The sequence below is a fragment of the Schistocerca cancellata genome, chromosome 3 (genome assembly GCF_023864275.1).
Source record: "Schistocerca cancellata isolate TAMUIC-IGC-003103 chromosome 3, iqSchCanc2.1, whole genome shotgun sequence".
Classification (NCBI taxonomy): domain Eukaryota; kingdom Metazoa; phylum Arthropoda; class Insecta; order Orthoptera; family Acrididae; genus Schistocerca; species Schistocerca cancellata.
The window spans coordinates 231,640,106-231,659,852 of record NC_064628.1 but is presented as its reverse complement, the minus strand read 5'-3'; the positions used below and the strand labels follow the sequence as shown (position 1 = coordinate 231,659,852).

Sequence of the window (19,747 nt, the reverse complement as noted above, 5' to 3'; positions counted from 1 at the left end):
CAGATGTAAAATAAATAAATAAAAAAAAGAAATAAAGTATTTTAAGAATTTTATCAGCAGTATTATCCTTTATTTAACTAGAAATATAAGTTCTGAAAGGCGACAGGAGTAAACTAGTTTGTTATCTTAATTTAAACTTCTCTATGAACTGAAGAGACACAAAGATAGTTTCAGCAACAAGTCATACAAATGTTGAATTATTATTATTATTATTATTATTATTATTATTATTTGAGGTGTTATGATTGGCCCTACTTGAATAGCCCTGTGAGTTGAGTCAAAATGGAGTCAGACCACCTGCTCCTGTCAGATACTGAGATGGACTTGGTTTGGTTTGTGTGGGTGCTGTTGCCAGGTGGGATTTTACAAAGAATGGTCTACATCTCAAAAGGAATTGGAAAGAGAAAATGGCTTGATTGATAGCAACACGTTTTAGTTGGAACATTAATACTCAAGGGTGTATCCTTGTGTTAACTGGTGTCAGGGCAGAACCTTTTTTAGGGCAGATTTCAGGTTGTCAGTATTAAAGGAAGTGTATATAAATGAAATTTTTGAGTTTAAAATACACTCCTGGAAATGGAAAAAAGAACACATTGACACCGGTGTGTCAGACCCACCATACTTGCTCCGGACACTGCGAGAGGGCTGTAGAAGCAATGATCACACGCACGGCACAGCGGACACACCAGGAACCGCGGTGTTGGCCGTCGAATGGCGCTAGCTGCGCAGCATTTGTGCACCGCCGCCGTCAGTGTCAGCCAGTTTGCCATGGCATACCGAGCTCCATCGCGGTCTTTAACACTGGTAGCATGCCGCGACAGCGTGGACGTGAACCGTATGTGCAGTTGACAGACTTTGAGCGAGGGCGTATAGTGGGCATGCAGGAGGCCGGGTGGACGTACCGCCGAATTGCTCAACACGTGGGGCGTGAGGTCTCCACAGTACATCGATGTTGTCGCCAGTGGTCGGCGGAAGGTGCACATGCCCGTCGACCTGGGACCGGACCGCAGCGCCGCACGGATGCACGCCAACACCGTAGGATCCTACGCAGTGCCGTAGGGGACCGCACCGCCACTTCCCAGCAAATTAGGGACACTGTTGCTCCTGGGGTATCGGCGAGGACCATTCGCAACCGTCTCCATGAAGCTGGGCTACGGTCCCGCACACCGTTAGGCCGTCTTCCGCTCACGCCCCAACATCGTGCAGCCCGCCTCCAGTGGTGTCGCGACAGGCGTGAATGGAGGGACGAATGGAGACGTGTCATCTTCAGCGATGAGAGTCGCTTCTGCCTTGGTGTCAATGATGGTCGTATGCGTGTTTGGCGCCGTGCAGGTGAGCGCCACAATCAGGACTGCATACGACCGAGGCACACAGGGCCAACACCCGGCATCATGGTGTGGGGAGCGATCTCCTACACTGGCCATACACCACTGGTGATCGTCGAGGGGACACTGAATAGTGCACGGTACATCCAAACCGTCATCGAACCCATCGTTCTACCATTCCTAGACCGGCAAGGGAACTTGCTGTTCCAACAGGACAATGCACATCCGCATGTATCCCGTGCCACCCAACATGCTCTAGAAGGTGTAAGTCAACTACCCTGGCCAGCAAGATCTCCGGATCTGTCCCCCATTGAGCATGTTTGGGACTGGATGAAGCGTCGTCTCACGCGGTCTGCACGTCCAGCACGAACGCTGGTCCAACTGAGGCGCCAGGTGGAAATGGCATGGCAAGCAATTCCACAGGACTACATCCAGCATCTCTACGATCGTCTCCATGGGAGAATAGCAGCCTGCATTGCTGCGAAAGGTGGATATACACTGTACTAGTGCCGACATTGTGCATGCTCTGTTGCCTGTGTCTATGTGCCTGTGGTTCTGTCAGTGTGATCATGTGATGTATCTGACCCCAGGAATGTGTCAATAAAGTTTCCCCTTCCTGGGACAATGAATTCACGGTGTTCTTATTTCAATTTCCAGGAGTGTATGTTAAGATAAAAATAAGGTTAAAATAAGTATATTACATCAAAACGTTAGAGGATTTTAAAATAATATCAGTGAACTTCTAAGTTAACATTATGTAAATGATGGCTTTTGAGGCTGTTGTCATGGTTAGTAAAATTCTTCTGGGTATGTGGTCACATTCTCAATGTGTAAAATTTCTAACATTTCAGCTAATCAGCAAAAACACCCTGAGGAAAGCCATCTGCAACAGTGGCCGAAATGACAGAGAATTTTACACATTGACAATGTGGTCACACAGTTGGAAGATTTTTATTGACAATTAACTTCCAGTTTCTTTGGATGAATTACAGCCTACAAATCATGTAGATACATGTTTCTGAACATCATTTGACAACAGACACAGGAATATTGAATATAGATGGAAATAACTTAGGATCAAGTTACTGCGGATCAGGTATGGAGAAAAAAGGAGTTCTCACTTACATTATAAAGGGATATAAATAGGAAAACATTGATATTCACAGTTTTTGCAGTGATCAGCATTTAGAAGCTTATGCTGCTGAAGTACAGTTTCATGGAAAGTCATAATAATAGTCACAATAAGGGGCCTCCAACTGGTAATTTTTAATTATTTATAAAACAACTTGGTACATTATTAAATATTTTGACTTCCAGGCACAATGAAATAATATTTAGTGGGGACTTAAATTTAATTTTTTAGAGCACTCCTGTTCTGTAGTTTTACTTAAGTCCCTTACCATTTCATGTGATCTAGAATGTTCATACAATGTACAAGACTAGTGGGAACCAGCAGCACCATGATTGGTAACATTTTTACAGCTGCATTGAGACTGCAAAGTCATAGCATGATCCCCTTAGTTAACAGTTTCTCAGCCCATGATGGTCAGCTGCCACTGTTCAGTGACAGAGTACATGACACAAATAAATAAATAAAAAAAAAAATAAAAAAAAAATAAAAAAAAGAAGGAAAACCATAAGGGTAAAAATGAAAAAAGGACTCAGGAATTCGAGAATAATTTGCAAAATACATGTTGGAAAGATGTACACAACACACCTCGCGTATGAAAAATGTAATGTGTTCTAATACAAAGTCATAGGCTACTTTGAAAACTGTTTTCCTAAAAAAGTAACTAGTGGGAGCAGGTTAAATACAGCTCAATCCTGGATTAAAAATGGGATCAGAATATCATGAAAAACTGAAAGAAGACAGTACTTGGCATCAAGGGACATAGATAAAGACACAGTTAAATCACTTTACAAACTGTACTGTAAAATTCTAAGCAAAGTTGTAACAGCATCAACATGTATTACTTTCAAGACAAAATAAGCTCCTCTATTGGACCATAGCAAAAAAAGGATGGTGAACACAAAAAAAGAAAATGAAGAAATTTCTTTAAACTCTAGTGCTCTGTCGAGCCTCCATGTTAACTTTACTTTAGTCAGTTCTTTGTTATACTTCATTCTGTATGGATGCAGTGCCAAGTGTAAATACATATGAGCTATGACATATATGCGAATTAAGTTTTCTATATCCAAATTAACGATCCTGTTCCCATAGTGGTGACCCCACAGTTTGTTCATGTTTCATGTCTTCCACACAGGTGTTTATGCAACACGTTATATGCACTACGCAATGATCACACCAAACAATGCCTTGTTCAAAGATGTGGAAGCACAAATTCACTCACTGTGTTTTGTCGTTTCTTTGCCAACGGTGTATTCATAATTTATGCACAGTGATTTGCATTCTCAACCAACACCAGGTGCTAAAGTCATTAGTTTTCAACCTATGTTATTAGAGCGAACAATGGACTCAGGCTTCGCGTCACCAGATTATGCCTATCCAACAGTGAAATGTGAACTGAACAATATTTTGAAATGTTTCCCTTCGTATCGAGTGTTTCAAGAACAAAGTGATCTCCATTCGAACACATGTTTAGCCACCCACCGGCATGCTACATCAGTTACTGTCAGGCCATGTGCAACCCCGCCATTACTAAAAACCATGCCGGATTGGTTCTGCACATGTGGTGTTTCAGTTGTGTCCAATTTACATGCACAATTCAGTGTTTCGTGTAACATGGACCCCTTACCTCGCCTCAGTGGTGTGCCAGATGCACTACAGGCATGTTATGCATCAGATAGATTCTGAACAGGTGGCGTTCTCAACCCCCCCATGCTCTCTCTCTCACTTGCATAGGCCCCCATTTCCGGTCGCTCAACCGCTGCTCTCACAGCACCGCCTGTGTCTGCTGCACCAGTCTCTCGCCCTGTTGCGGAAGCGGGTCGTTTCCATCCAGCACTTGTCACTCATGGTCCAGTTTCCGGGCCCCCTCATGTGCCGTCCATCTGCCCGCTCTCACAGCACCACCTGTGTCTGCCATCCATCCGCCAATTTCCACGGTACCATCCGTGCCTGCCACCCCGTGTTTTTGTGACACACAGTCAACTATGCCAGCTGCTGCTACTATGGATTTGCTTGCCTGATTTAAATCCGGGCCTATTGTGCCCGCCTCTGACTTAACCTCAGTTCAGCCGCTACCCCAGGAGACAATGAACCCACCGTCATCACCCCTTCCTGCCTACCTGCCAAAGCTACCGCCTTTATACGAGGACAGCCCGGTATTGTGGTTTGCGCTCATCAAGCATCTGTTCGAGTTACATCATGTGTCTGATGACAACTCAAAGTTTCTCTGCCTCCTCACACACCTCCACAACCACTCAGATTTGATTTGTGACCTGCTCCTTTTGCCGCTGCCTGCACCAAAATACAAGTTTGTAAAGAAGACTATAATGGAACGACTTAGCTGCTCGCCACAAGAGTTAATAATCAAGATTCTCTACGAGGAGCACCTGGGAGAATGCACCCGCTCATAACTCTGGTGCCGCCTTTGATTGCTCGTGAATGATCATACCATGCCTGACGCCATGCTATGGGCTGTGTGGTCTGCCAAACTACCTACTGATTTACAGATCCATCTGCTACCGCACTCGTTCAAGTCCATCGGCTCCTGCCTATGCATCGTTGACCAGTTTTATTCACTGCTGTGGCAACATCAGCTGGTTCATTTCACACCTTTCGTTGGCACAGCCGCTCCCGCATACCGACCTTCGGCCACAAAGGCAGGGCTCACTCTGCCGTCACCTCATCTGCTTCTCCTGGCAGCATCGGCTCACTCTCTCCGCTGTCTGATCACTCCAGGATCACCCACGCACCTTACATACTGGTCTATTTACCAGAAGAAATCAACGAGGACAAGCTGCCCCTACTGTCACAGTCTCCACATCCTAATCACCATGCTCACCCTTTCTGCTGGTACCACAAAGTGTTTGGCGACGATGCCAAGAAGTGCAGGTTGCCATACCAACACCCAAACGCCGACCACAGGAACTAAGAGATGCTGAGTCCTGTGGGGAATGTAACAGGTGTCCTCTTACATTACACTCTGTTCACTCATCTGCCTGGATGAGTGGTCGTCTCTATGTGACTGACATTGCGTCAGGTCTAGCTTTTCTGGTTGACACTGGTGCTGATGTGTCAATCATACCTACTTTGATGGCTCCACCCGCTTCTTCACAGATGAAGTCACTTCTACGAGCTGTCAATGCAATGATGTTACTTACCTCAGGCTCAGTAAAGGTTACGGTGGCCCCATCTCCTTCTCTACATTTTCTGTGGATTTCCTACATTGCAGACATCGATGAACTGATCCTCGATATGGAATTTTTGTCTCATTATGAACTATCTCTGAACATCATACAGGGTTCAGTGCTCCACCATCCTACGACCATCCTACGAACACTCACATACCGTGCACCCACACCTATGTCCAACGCCTTGTTTCCACTGCCACACACGATATCATATGTGAGTGCACCACCCTCATGGGAAACATTGTGACCTGCATTACTGACCTACTCTCAGAATATGATTTGGCGATGCAATTCTGCCAGGACAACGAGAACCTGAAACAATGCATCGCATCCACTTACAGCGAGCTTGTCACGGCTTGTACCTCGCTTCTGCAACTGCAGTCTATGGTGCTGCCACCTAAACAAGACTGCTTAGCCAGGCCTAGCTCGAACTCTCACCAGTCCACAAACTTTACATGTGTGTGACATTCCAACCCCCCTGCCCCTCCCCTACCCCCCATCATGCTCGCCTCCTCCAGTGCCATGTGTTTCAAACAGTGCTGCTAATGACAGTCGCATGCATGTTGTGACCACGCCCACCTCTCGGACAGCTAATGCGCATGTTGATAAACATTCCCCCTCTCTCACTCACCAGCCACATGACCCAGTGGCCATTGTGGCCCCATGTGTGGTGCCAGCACTGCTCTTGCCTGCGCCGGTTGTCCAGTGCAAGGTTAACAGCGGACAGTCGCCATCAATTCCTCTTCGCTTGGCACTGCGCGCGCACCCACCCCCTCCACACAAGCATACACCACGCTTCCATAAGAGACATGTGACTTTCGTGCTACCATTCCCCACTTGTGCTAACGGCTCCACCTTGTTGTGCCCTACTTGTCCAAAGACTCAGCACCAGGACGTTAACTGATGTTATGTGCAGTTCTCAGTTTCTTCCTTCACTGATGGAACGACACCCAAGATAGTTACTACTGCCCTCCTATTAGGCATAATGTCTGAGGCCTCAACCCTATTAAGTTGCACGCGGCCCGGCAGCAGATTAATGAACTTTTGGCGGCAGGTATTCTGCAACCTTCAGACAGCAACTGGTCTTCACCAATCCACCTCGTTCCCAAACACGATGGATCTTTTTGAATGTGTGGCGATTACAGACGCTTAAATGCTCATACCGTCATGGACAATTACCCAGTGCCGAACATCAATGACTTCACTCATATGTTATCGGGTGCCACAATTTTCAGTGTTACTGACTGTAAACGAGCTTACCACCAGATTCCTGTGGCGCTGGAAGACATTTGTAAGACGGCTATTATCACGCCACTTGTTTTATTCCAATACCATTTCATGCCGTTCAGCCTAAAGAACACAGTGCAAATGTGGTATCGTTTCATTGACTCTATCTTGTGACAGTTCGAGTTGTGCTTTGCTTATCTGGACGACATTCTCATTTTTAGCAGCTTAGTGGAGGAACAGGAAAATCATCTGTTTATGGTCCTTCAGACCTTGAACTCCAACGGTGTTGAGGTCAACAAAGACAAGTTTCAGTTAGATCAGGCGTCAGTCTCCTTCCTAGGTTACACCATCTCCACGGATGGAATATAGCATCCCAAATCTCGTGTGCTCACTATCATGTCTCTGCCGCCCCTGGCTACCTACAAAGAGCTACACCATTTCCTCGGCACCATCAATTACTATCGTCGCCATCTGCCTTCCGCCGCCACTGCTCAGACACCTCTGATGGATGCGCTATCAGGCAAGCAAACTTCCAGTATCAAACCCCTCTCTTGGACTGTTCCAATGCTAGAGCCTTCAAGGCTCTGAAGACTTCTTTAGCTCACGCTGTGGCACTCGCCTGCCCTGAACCCTCTGCCGTGTTATTCATCACTACAGATGCCAGTGAGATTGCCGTGGGGGCAGTGTTGTAACAACGCAAGGGCGACACGGTTTCTCCCCTTCATTTCCTCTCCAAGAAACTATCTATGGCTCAGAGAAAATATTCTGCATTTGATAGAGAGTTCCTTGCTGTTTAGGAGGCACTCAAACATTTCCGCCCCGACGTCGAGGGTCTTTCGTTTTTCATCCTCATTGATCACAAACCACTGGCTGAAGGGTTCCGCAACCCACCTGAGGACCCACCCCCTCGACATTACCGCCACTTTGACCTAGTTTCTCAGTTCAAAACAGACATCCGTTACATCAAGGGTGCAGATAACGTCACTGCGGATTTCTTCATGCGGATCAGTGCTGTTTCCCGCATCGTTGATCTTTCCGATCTGGCCTCCAAGCTTCTGACAAAGATTCTCAGGCTCTCCTATGAGACCCACAAACATCACTTGTTTTCACAAAGGCTAAATTTCCTGACGTTTCCAATGAGGTGTGGTGTGATTCTTCGACCAGCACCCTACCCACTTTGCTCCCACCCAGGCTGCAACAACAGGTTTTCGACGCCCTGCATAGCGTAGCCCACCCGAGCATTTGAGCCACCACAAGTCTTGTGTCAGAACGTTTTGTTTGGAAGAATATCAAACGGGACTGTCAAACCTGGGTACACAGTTGCGTCGCTTGCCAGAGCAACAAGATCAGCCGTCACACCTCCCCGCCTCTGGGTAAGTTGACATTCCTGCAGGACGATTCCGTCACGTACATATTGAGCTGATCAGACCTCTTCCTCCTTCAGGGGGGCATAGATATAGCTTATCAACTATCAACCATTTGTCTCACTGGGTCAAGGCTGTCCCTCTCCCTAACACTACTGCGGAGACGGTAGCCAAGGCTTTCATTGGCTTGTGGATCACTTGTTTCGGGTGCCTGACCACTATCACCACTGATCAGGGTGGACAGTTCGAATCCTCCTTTTTCACCATCCTCTGCAATATTTGTGGTATTAAAAAAATACTCACTACTGCCGATCACCCACAAAGCAATGGGTTGGTGGAGAGATGGCACCGCACCCTCAAGGCAGCCCTTCAATGCCATGATTTTGAAAATGTCTGCTTGTGTCTGTGTATGTGCAGATGGATATGTGTGTGTGTGTGTGTGTGTGCGAGTGTATACCTGTCCTTTTTTCCCCCTAAGGTAAGTGTTTCCACTCCCGGGATTGGAATGACTCCTTACCCTCTCCCTTAAAACCCACATCCTTTCGTCTTTCCCTCTCCTTCCCTCTTTCCTGATGAAGCAACCGTTGGTTGCGAAAGCTTGAATTTTGTGTGTATGTTTGTGTTTGTTTGTGTGTCTATCAACCTGCCAGCACTTTTGTTTGGTAAGTCACATCATCTTTGTTTTTAGATATATATAAGAGCTGTGACATATATGGGAATTAAGTTTTCTATATCCCTATTACCGATCCCATTCCCACAGTAGATAATGAACTGATCAAAGACAGCCCTAAATTTGCAAAAACTTTTAATAACTTCTTTCTGTCAGTGGAATATAATTTAGGTTAGAACAATTCCTTAGCAGACAGCCTACCATTCCTAAGAAAAGCATTCCATACAAGTTTGAAAAATTCAACAACATCTAATATCTCCAAAAGAAGTTATTAGTGTTATCAACTCTCATAAATATAAATGTTTAGGCAGTCATGATGAAATCAGCAGTAAAATAATGAAATGTTGTTCAGCTGAACTAAGTAATACATTGTTCAGTAATACTGCTTGAGCTTTGGTGCAAGGAACATGGAGTAGGGGCTAGTGTCACGGGCTTGTGTGCTGTGGATCACCAGTTCAGACTCAACTAGCAATTATTTATTATTTAGTATTTATCATTTCTGGAAGCTTCTTGAAATATCTTATGTCTGTAATGTTTGTATACTCTGGAATATTCTACATTTATATAAATACCAGCATTCTGCAATGTTCCATGTTTGTATGTATAACTGCACTCTTTATGCAGTAGTTCAGTTCTGATCTGTTCTGTTCTTGTCGTATGTTGGTGTTTGTAAGAAATTGCTTTCAGTACTAAGTGTTGCATTTCATTGATGACCCTGCTTTCATATCTGAATTTGAGTGCAGTTACAAAGTGACAACATTTTGTTCAACTGAACTTAATAATATGTTGTATTACTTGTGTGATGGATCTTTTCATAGCAGTACTTTCCTGCACAGACTTAAACATGCCATTGTCAAGCCACTTCACAAATAAGGAGACAAAATTGTAAGTACAGAATTACTAACTGATCTCATTACTGTCAGTATTTTCAAAACTTTGTGACAAAATAATGTACAGTACACTTTATACAGGAAAAGACACCCAGTAGTAAACAGTTTGGGTTTAGAAAACGACTGTGAACTGAATGGCTTTATTTATCCTGACAGACGACATATTAGAACAAATAAATTGGAAATTGCTACCATTGGGAATAAAGAAAGGACATTCAAGTTTATTTTCCTGTTGTGATTGAGGTCATTAGAGGTAGACCATTGAAATATTTTGTGAATTAGCTATAGCTTTTGATTGTGTGAACCATGATATCCTAGTGCGAGAGTTAAAATACTGTGGAATGGTATTTATCTTATCTGAACAACAGATGTAATTTGTACCAGTTCCATGTTAATTATGCAATGACAGGAACTCAAAATTTGAAGCAATCAGAGATAGGATTACAGATAGACCATAACCTCAATTGAGAAACCTACTGTCTAGTCTTGGTTCAGCCGTGTTTGCAGTACATGTGATTACTAATACAGAAGTAGAATGAAGTTACTAGTTTATTCCATGTGTTTCCATTCACTAATAAGTTATGGAATCATTTTCTTGGGAAATTCAAGTTAGAGGGACAGTATTTTCAGAATGCAGAAATGTGTTATAAGAATATCTGGTGTTAATTCAAGAATGTTCTGCAGAGATCTTGTCAAAAAACTAGATATTTTGATAACTAATTCACAATTCAGTAATGTCTTTTGCCGTTACCAAGTTTTCTCTCATGAGAAATGGTGAAAAGCAAGAATATAACACTAGGATCGGAAAACAACCTCTGTGAAAACTCTGAGGTGTTAACATTAGCACAAAGGAGTCAGACGCATGAGTACACATGTATTCAGCAAACTACTAGAGCACCTTAAATGTCATGTAGAAATCTGGTGGAGTTTAACCGAATTAAAAAATAAATAAATAAATAAAAATTAGAAAAAATAATAAAAAAATTTAATTGGGCAACTTCTTCTGTATTGAAGAGCATCTTCACAGAAACTCTTAAATTTAATGGTTAAGATTGACATGTAATTAGAATAAGCACTGTAATACAATAATATAAAATCATTCCATTGTTTTACACTTGAATTAAATTAAGCATATATATCCTTAACTTCTTTTCATATCGCAGACGTCACTCTCCTTGAGATTCATAGAATATGGCTAATGTAATGTAATATGAAGTTAAAAGAATTGCCATGCCTGAAACTTGGAGACTCAAGTCTTAGCCAATAGTAATGTCTCCAGGACTATGTTTAATCTATTGCTTTTGAATATGGGATTTAAATCTTTAAGATACAAAGAGTGTAACAGAGATATTAGATTAGAATAAATGCATCAGTAACTGCTAAGAAGACTACATACTGATGAGCACAGGATTTAAATCTTTGAGGTATAAAGAGTGTAACAGAGATATTAGATTAGAATAAATGCATCAGTAACTGCTAAGAAGACTACAAACTGATGAGCACATGAAACGTGAGACAGTGAAAATACCCTAATGTATAAAACATATCTTACATAATTCATAATGAAGAGATTTTCTCTATAAGAAGAAAGAGGGGAAAGAATTATAGGAGGAGATGTTTAGACTTTTAAAATTTAAAGACACACCCAGATATGTTGACTTGTAAAGTTGAATAATGGCTAATAGGAAGCCAAACATTATATAACTAGTTTTTGTACAGCCAGAAGTAAGAGTAAAGGAAAATCCAGGAGGGAATAATTATAATACTACGAATGTAACAAAGTGCTCTGGCATCGTCAAGAAGTAGTGTATTTAGTAACTCCTGTAAAATAAATAATGACAGCTACAAGAAAGTTTTAAGTACTGGAAAGCATGCAGATACAAGAGACAAGATTTTATTTCTATCTGATAGTCATGGACGACACTGCACTTGTTTATTAAATCAGACACTTCCACCAAGATATTTTGTGATGTCTGTTGTTAAACCAAACACACCACTGAAATATGTTGTTAATAACACTGAAGGAAAGGTAAAGGATTTCAGTAAATTTGACTGTATTATTGTCCTGGATGGAACAAATGATGTAGTTCAGATATCAAGGAATACCAATACACTGTGAACATGATACTCATAAAATCTATGAACACTAAATTGATTCTGTGTACAGTACCCTACCGATACGACAGGGTGGACTGGAAAGACAAAATATACAAAAGAACACATTCTTGATGGAATATGTTGCTCAGTACAGTCACGTTAAGATATTGGATGTAAATCTCTTTTTAAGGAGGACTGATTATACACAGCATGGGCTTCATTTGGTGCTGAAAGGGAAGGAAAAACTATGCAGGAACCTTCATTATTCAGGCATGATTCAGCCCACCACACTGTCACTGATCTCTGTTAACTGCTTGCAACAGGCAGATCAGTCACTCAACGAAACTGTATGCTTACAATATGGGAAAATAACAGAAGACGAAACCAAAAAATTAACAGTAAATATGCATACCATGGAACGAACAAGTGACAAGAAAGCAACACAGAAGACAGTATCACCACAGTATATGAAAATCACAGAGGAAGAAACCAAAAAGTTAACAGCAAATATGCCTTCAGTGGAATGAAAAAAGGGCAGGGAACCAGCACAGAAGACAATATCACCATGTAAAAAGACTGAAGAGGAAGCTGTACCAGAGTGGACAGAAGTTAAATACAATATATCACAACAAAGCATCGGGCAGAAGTTAGCATCCAGACAACATATGAATGATTTCTTATGGCCCAATCCACTGTAGAAAAAACAGCCAAGAAGAAGTCCAGGACCCCCAGGAGGTGAAAATCAGATCAGAAACAATAAGACTAGAGCCTACTCTTCAAAGAAGTAACCAAGCAAGTAACATACCTCTCATAAAAGTGAATAATTCTTTAACTCTCCTATATCATAATGTACAGGGCTTAACCAATAAGCTATATGAGCTAGAGGTCCTTTTGAATGGTTCATTGAAGGGGATTTCTGTCTTGTGAATAACTGAACAGTGGCAACAAGAACTCAAAAAATGTGCAGTTGGGATTTCAGACTCCCAGTTGATCAGCAGCTTTTGCAGGGAAACATATAGAGGGGGTGGGACAAGTATATATGTAAGAACAGGTATTAAATCAATGGAAATTAGGCTTAAAATGTCTATTGCATTGAAAAAGATTTTGAATATTGTGTATGTGAACTAACAGATAGTAAAATTATAATTGCAAGTATATATAGGTCCCCATCTGGCAATTTTGAATTATTCTCTGAAAATTTGGAAAATCTTCTGAACTACCTAAACAGTCAGTCAAAATACATAATTGTGATTGGGGATTTCAATATTAATTTCAAGGACAACTGTAAGAAAGGGCAAAAACTTGTTAACCTACTAAAAACATACAATATGGACATGTGTGTAGAAGATACCACCAGATACAGCAGCAAAAGTGAAAGTACTATAGACCAAATATTCATCGACAAATCAAAATGTGGCTTTAAATCTGAGGTATTGGATACAGGTGTCTCTGATCATCAAGCAGTTAAATTCACTTTAGATAAATCTCATGAGAAAAGTGACAACAGGAGATATATTGAGAGAAGATTAATTAATGGTGATACCATTAAGGTCTTTAATATAATGATAAAAAATGTAAACTGGGACATGGGAAGCAATAGTTCTGTAGATATACAATTCAACAAGTTCTTGTCAAATTATAAATACTGCTATGATATTTCATTCCCTCTGAAGATAATAAAAATAAACAAAAAATCAAAGTCATGGATAACAAGCGAAACCAAAGAGTCACCAGAAAGTCTTAGATTGCTATATAAGCGTGCAAAGCAAAATACTATCTTGAAACCATATTCCAAGTGTTATAGGAAAAAGCACAGGGAAGCTATAATTGCTGCCAAAAGAAAGCACAATGATTCATACATCAGAAAGGGTAACAACAAAATGAAATCTACGTGGAAAGTTATAAATAATCATACAGGCAAACATGAAAGTGCAGGTAATAAATCAACTTAAAACACAAAAATGAAATTGTTGATGTTCCACTTCTAATAGCTTATATTTAATGATCATTACATTAATGTAACCCTAAACCGGATCACCACTAAATATAATCCAAAGACAAAAGTAACAACTCAAATAAATCAAAGGATAATGTAGCTATATCCCATAACACCCAAAGAAGTACAATCGGCTATCAGCAAACAAAAGAGTAAAATGACTTGCAGATTTGATGGTATCCCTGAAAAAATTATTAAATATAGTACCAATAATGTTGTCTCTCAACTTTTGGACATAATCAATGACTCCTGTGAAACTGGTGTGTTTCCAAGTAAACTTAAGCAGTCAACAGTAATACCAGTTTATAAAAATAATGACAAGTTTGACATTAAAAATTTCAGACCTCTATCATTATTATCTGTATTTTCAAAAATAATTGAAAGAATAATGTATGACAAATTGCTATACTTCCTAAACAAAAATAAAATTCTTGTAAATGCACAGAATGGTTTCAGAAAATGCAAATCTGCACAAACAGCTCTCTTCGGTCTCCTAAACTTGTTTACAAAGCTGTTGAGGACATGGAACTGATCTGTGGTTTGTTTTTGGACCTTTCCAAAGCATTCCATCTTATAAATCATAATCTACTGCTGTTAATACTGTATAATTTTGGTGTCCGTGGCATTTCCTATGAGTGGTTCAAGTCATATTTAACTGAAAGGGAACAAAGAGTACAAATTACTCAGGATGGAAATGTGTACCATTCTGAATGTAAAAAAGTTAATTATGGGTTGCCCCAGGGCTCGGTATTGGGACCAGTGTTATTCTTGATTTTTATTAATGACCTACCTCAACAGTTTTCAACAGCTGATACCATGTTATTCGCTGGAGATACCAGCTTCATTATAAAAGAGAAGAATGATTATGAGATGCGGCAAAAAGTTGACAAAACAGCAGAAGTGGCAGAAAAATGGTTATAAGATAACTGTCTAGTTGTCAATGACTAGGAATCTGTGTGGATGAACTTCAACCACATAAGGAACAAAAACAGGACAAATGTAAAATTCACATTATTGAATAGCCAAATTCAGCAAAAGAATCACATAAAATTTTTAGGACCATGGGTGGATGAGCATCTAAGACAGGAAAAACATGTAGATATGCTTAACAAAAAATTAAGCAAGTACTGTTACATATTAAAAGTCCTTATAGATGGCTCCAATACTCAAACATGTTAAGTGCTCATTAAGCATACACGCATAGTCTAGTGAAGTATGGAATAGTGTTCTCGGGTAATACCTCTTTTGCAAAGAAAGCTTTAAGATTAATATGTGATGTTGCTTACAGAGCACCATGTACAGACATCCTTAAGAAATTGAAAATCATGACTGTACCACCTATATTTGAAATTGAAAGCATATGCTTCATTAAAAAGCATCAAGTTTCACCTTTGAATAGTGAGATCCACCATTATCAAACAAGGAACAGGGATGACTATCATAGAGATGTGCACAGAAAATCAATATATCAGGACAGTGCTCTTTACAAACCAAAAATTCTGTACAATGCATTGCCAGATGGCATCAAAAAAATACCAAACAGTAATACATTCAAAAAAGAACTAAAAAATCTACTAATAAACAACAGCTTCTACAGCATTAACGAATACCTGGAATTTTGCTTGAATCTGTAGATCTACTTCATAACTCTCTAAACAAAAATTCATAATTATCAACCATACCTAGATAAAACCAAACTTATTTCATCCATGTATGTATGTAATTATGCACCTAGATTTTGTGCTGTATGTTACTATGCCTAGTTAAGTAAAGTACTGATATTTAATGGTTTTAGTAGAATCAACAAAGAAGTTTTGCAAGCTTTTCATCTACCTGTATGTACGTAAGTGTAAGAATGTTTTTCTTATAAAGAATTGTTGACACCAATGGTAAGATTTTGTACATGATGTAAATATGTAATATTTTATACTGTTCTGTACTTTGACAAGTCCAATATCATGAATATGATAATACGGGTGCTAAATAAATAAATAAACAAATAAAGGATAGAGTGTGACTGACCATATAGTGGAGATGTTGAGTCACAGACAGGCACAACAAAAAGACTGCTAAACAAATAAACTTTTGGTCAAAACGCCTTTTCCAAAGTAGACAACACACATGCCACGTAATGCAAACACAACTCACACACACAGTTAATCACTGTCTCTGGCCTCCGAGGGAGAGAGAGAGAGATGAGCGCAAGATTTTGATCATTGCTCCTTCATTCCAGGGCACAAAAAAGACTGTTGTGTCCCTAGCAGAAGGTGTGGTTGAGTGTTTCACGACTGTGTGATATAGGATAAAATAGTGGATACTAGTCTGTGTTTGGTACACAATGAATAGTAATGGTTTTCTGAATTAGTTGTGCAGTATATTGTTTGTCTGTAGAAGCTCTGGTAAAGTCATCACCTCATTTGACAACTCCTGCTTACTACTGCAGATGCAAATCTCAGCAGTTTTAAGGTTGTAGGGGAGGAACATTTTGATGTGGTACATATGCCTGGTTAAAATATAGATGTAGTTGTACAACATTATGATGGATATGAACAAAGGCTCTGGCTCTTTTGACATCATCAGTGAAATGGAGAACAACATCCATAAAGATAGCCCACTGAGTTGAAGGGACTGTTGACAGCAGTGAGCTTGTTGTATCGAGTTTTCTTTTGACTTCCTTTTCAGTTTTTGTGGTGTGAGTGTGTCAGATATTTATGTTCATTCTGTGTGCAGCCATGTTCTGTAACATTATAAAATTGTATCTTTGGTTTTTTTTCCTGTTTACAGTGTAACTTTTGGTTGCAATAAAGAAAGGAGCAATAAGATATTTTTACTCCATTTTCTCCAATATACCATGTTTTGCTCTATGATATTCTGCCAAACATAATAAAGACATCAGGTTATGGGCCCAGGCAACCATATACATATGGTGTCTGTTTCTGTTCTGCGAATTCATTGCTTTTGATTGGAGTTTTATTCATGTGAACTGTGATGCTCAAGTTACAAAACCATCATGTTTCACTGGTCTATTGTGGAAAACCTTCATTTTTGTATTAAACTGCATATTATAAGTTTGACTTATATTCAGCCTATATGAAGATGGATAAATTGAAAATGTACCAATTTATTTTTCCTGCTGAAAAAGTGCTTGATATTGTCAATAGGAAACCGAGGCCACATGAAGCTGGTGAGAGTCAAAATGCTTGGGACAACATAAATGCGAAGGCGATGCTCATTCTATCTACTGCAATGGAATTTAACCAATCTCAATCTGTTATGACATGCACAAATGCAGTGTAAATGTGGGCCAGACTGAAGACTATTCATGAACAGCGATCGGCAGTTAATAAAATGGGCTTGAAGCAGAAATTTTTTGATTACAGAATGTTGCCAACAGACACAATTGCACAACACATCAATCAAGTAGAGTCCTTGGTACAAGCATTAGCTGATATTGAGGAACCTGTTACAGAAGTTGACAAAATGGCTAAAATTTTGGGAAGTCTGCCAGCAAAGTTTGCAATTTTTTCAACTGCCTGAGACTCGTGTGCTGAAGATCAACAAATGTTCAATAATTTGACTTTAAGGTTATTGAAAGAAGAACAAAAACTTTTACAGTGTGATGAAAACTCAACAGCCTTCTCAGCAGTTAATGTGGACAAAACATGCAAGTTCAGTTCAAATAACAGTAACAACAGTGTGTTTTAACATGGTCAGTAGAAAAGATGTTGAATGTTATTACTGTTAGAAAAAGGAACATTTTAAATCTGAGTGCAGAAAACTTTTAGCAAAACTTAATACAAAAGCTGATAAGTCTGAGCACCAAGCTTTGAGTGCAGAACATGTGTATGTTTTTGCTCCAGGTTGTGAAAACATTTGGTTAGCTGACAGTGCTGCTTCAAAACATATGACATCACATAGAGAGTGGTTCAACATATTTAAGCCTATTCAGTTGGATGACTCATTTGTTCAAATTGGAGACAACTCGATCATCAAAGCAGAAGGAACTGGATCAATTGAAGTATTGTCATTAGGTGAGGGCAAATGGCAACCTCGCACTTTGCAAAACACATTATAAATTCCTAAGATAAAGAAAAATTTATTTTCAGAGAGAGAAGGCACAAAAAGAGGAATGACAGTTATTTTTGATGACAAGAGAATGGAAGTTCACAGTTCAGGTCTAATTGCAGCAGGAATTAGGATGGACAATCAGTGTTATTAAATGTTATTTATTAATTATTAAATGTTATTCTACCATGATCTGGAATGAGAGACTTGGGTACATTCATTTCAGTGGGCTCAAGAATATGGCTGATCTGAACTCAATACCTGGTTTCATTATGAAGAAAGTTGAATATCTTCATTGTGAACCGTGTCAGTATGGCAAGATGAAAAGAAAATCTTTTAATTAAAATTTGGAATTTGGCAAATCTATTCATGCATGTAGATTTGAGTGGATGGACGAGAAAACAGTCTCTTGGAGGTGCGCAGTTGTACATAGTTTCCAAGGATGATTGCACTTCATACTGGTTTGTGTGTTTCTTTAAAAGTAAGCATGATACTTCTCTGTGTTTTTCGAATTTCAGAGACTGACGAAAGATAGCCTGGAAACAAAATCAAAGTTCTAAGAAGTGACAATGGAACCGAATTCATAAATAAGCAATTTGAAGACTATTTAAAGCAAAATAGTATAATACATGAGAAAACAAGTCCCTGTACACCACAGCAGAATGGCCAAATTGAACGAGAAAACAGGTCCATTGCCGAGTGTGCATGCACTATGTTATTAAGTATTGACTTGTCTCATGGTTGGTTGGTTTGGGGAAGGAGACCAGACAGCGTGGTCATCGGTCTCATGAGATTAGGGAAGGATGGGGAAGGAAGTCGGCCGTACCCTTTCAGAGGAACCATCCCGGCATTTGCCTGGAGTGATTTAGGGAAATCACGGAAAACCTAAATCAGGATGGCCGGACGCGGGATTGAACCGACGTCCTCCCGAATGCACTTGTCTCATGGATTGTGGGCAGAGGCAGTAAACTGAGCTGCATATATCTTAAACTGCTGACCATGTAAAGCAAACAACAATGTTATGCCATATGAAAAATGGTTTGGAAAAACCTCCTTCTTCAGGAAACATGAGGAAGTTTGGATCAGCGGCATATGTACATAAAGTTGGTTATCAGTTAGACAAACCAACAACAGTCCATGTTGACAATCAAAGTGCTATTTGCCTGATTAAAAACACAGATCATCACAAACACACCAAGCACATCAACATTAAATACCAATATATATGTGAACATGTTGAAAATAATGAGATTGAAGTCATTATATTTATTCTGATAAATGGTTGGAAGACTTAATCTAAAACCTTTAACTAGAGACAAATTCATATCAAACAGAAAAGCTCTGTCAATGATCTCAAAACAAACTCAATAAAACAAGAGTGGCAGCACTGACAGCAGTGAGCTTTTCTATTGACTTTTTTTCAGTGGCTTCATTTTCAGTTTTCATGGTGTGAGTGCACCAGATATTTATGTTCATTCTTTGTGTGGCCCTGTTCCATGACATTATAAAATTATATCTTTGTTCTTTTTTTTTTGTTTTGTTGTTACAGCTATGGTGTAACTTTCTGTTGCAATAAAGAAAGGAGCAATAAGTTTTTTTTACTCCAATATAGCGTATTTTGCTCTGTGATTTTCTGCCAAACAAATTAAAGACATCAGGGACCAACTGAAGAGTATTAAGGGACTAGGTGTTTTGTGCTGGAGGAAAGGGAAGAGACTGTTCATGCCACAAGTTCAGATCATGAAGGTATTAGTGTAGATATCTGATCCACACCAGTGTCTTTAAATTGTTGGGTT

The 19,747-nt window shown here is 40.0% G+C and overlaps 1 protein-coding gene across 1 annotated transcript in view; it reads right to left on the bottom strand.

Moving 5' to 3' along the window:
* LOC126176238 (uncharacterized) overlaps nt 1-19,747 on the bottom strand; it is a 400,926-nt gene that overhangs the window by 133,162 nt on the left and 248,017 nt on the right. The window lies entirely within an intron of this gene.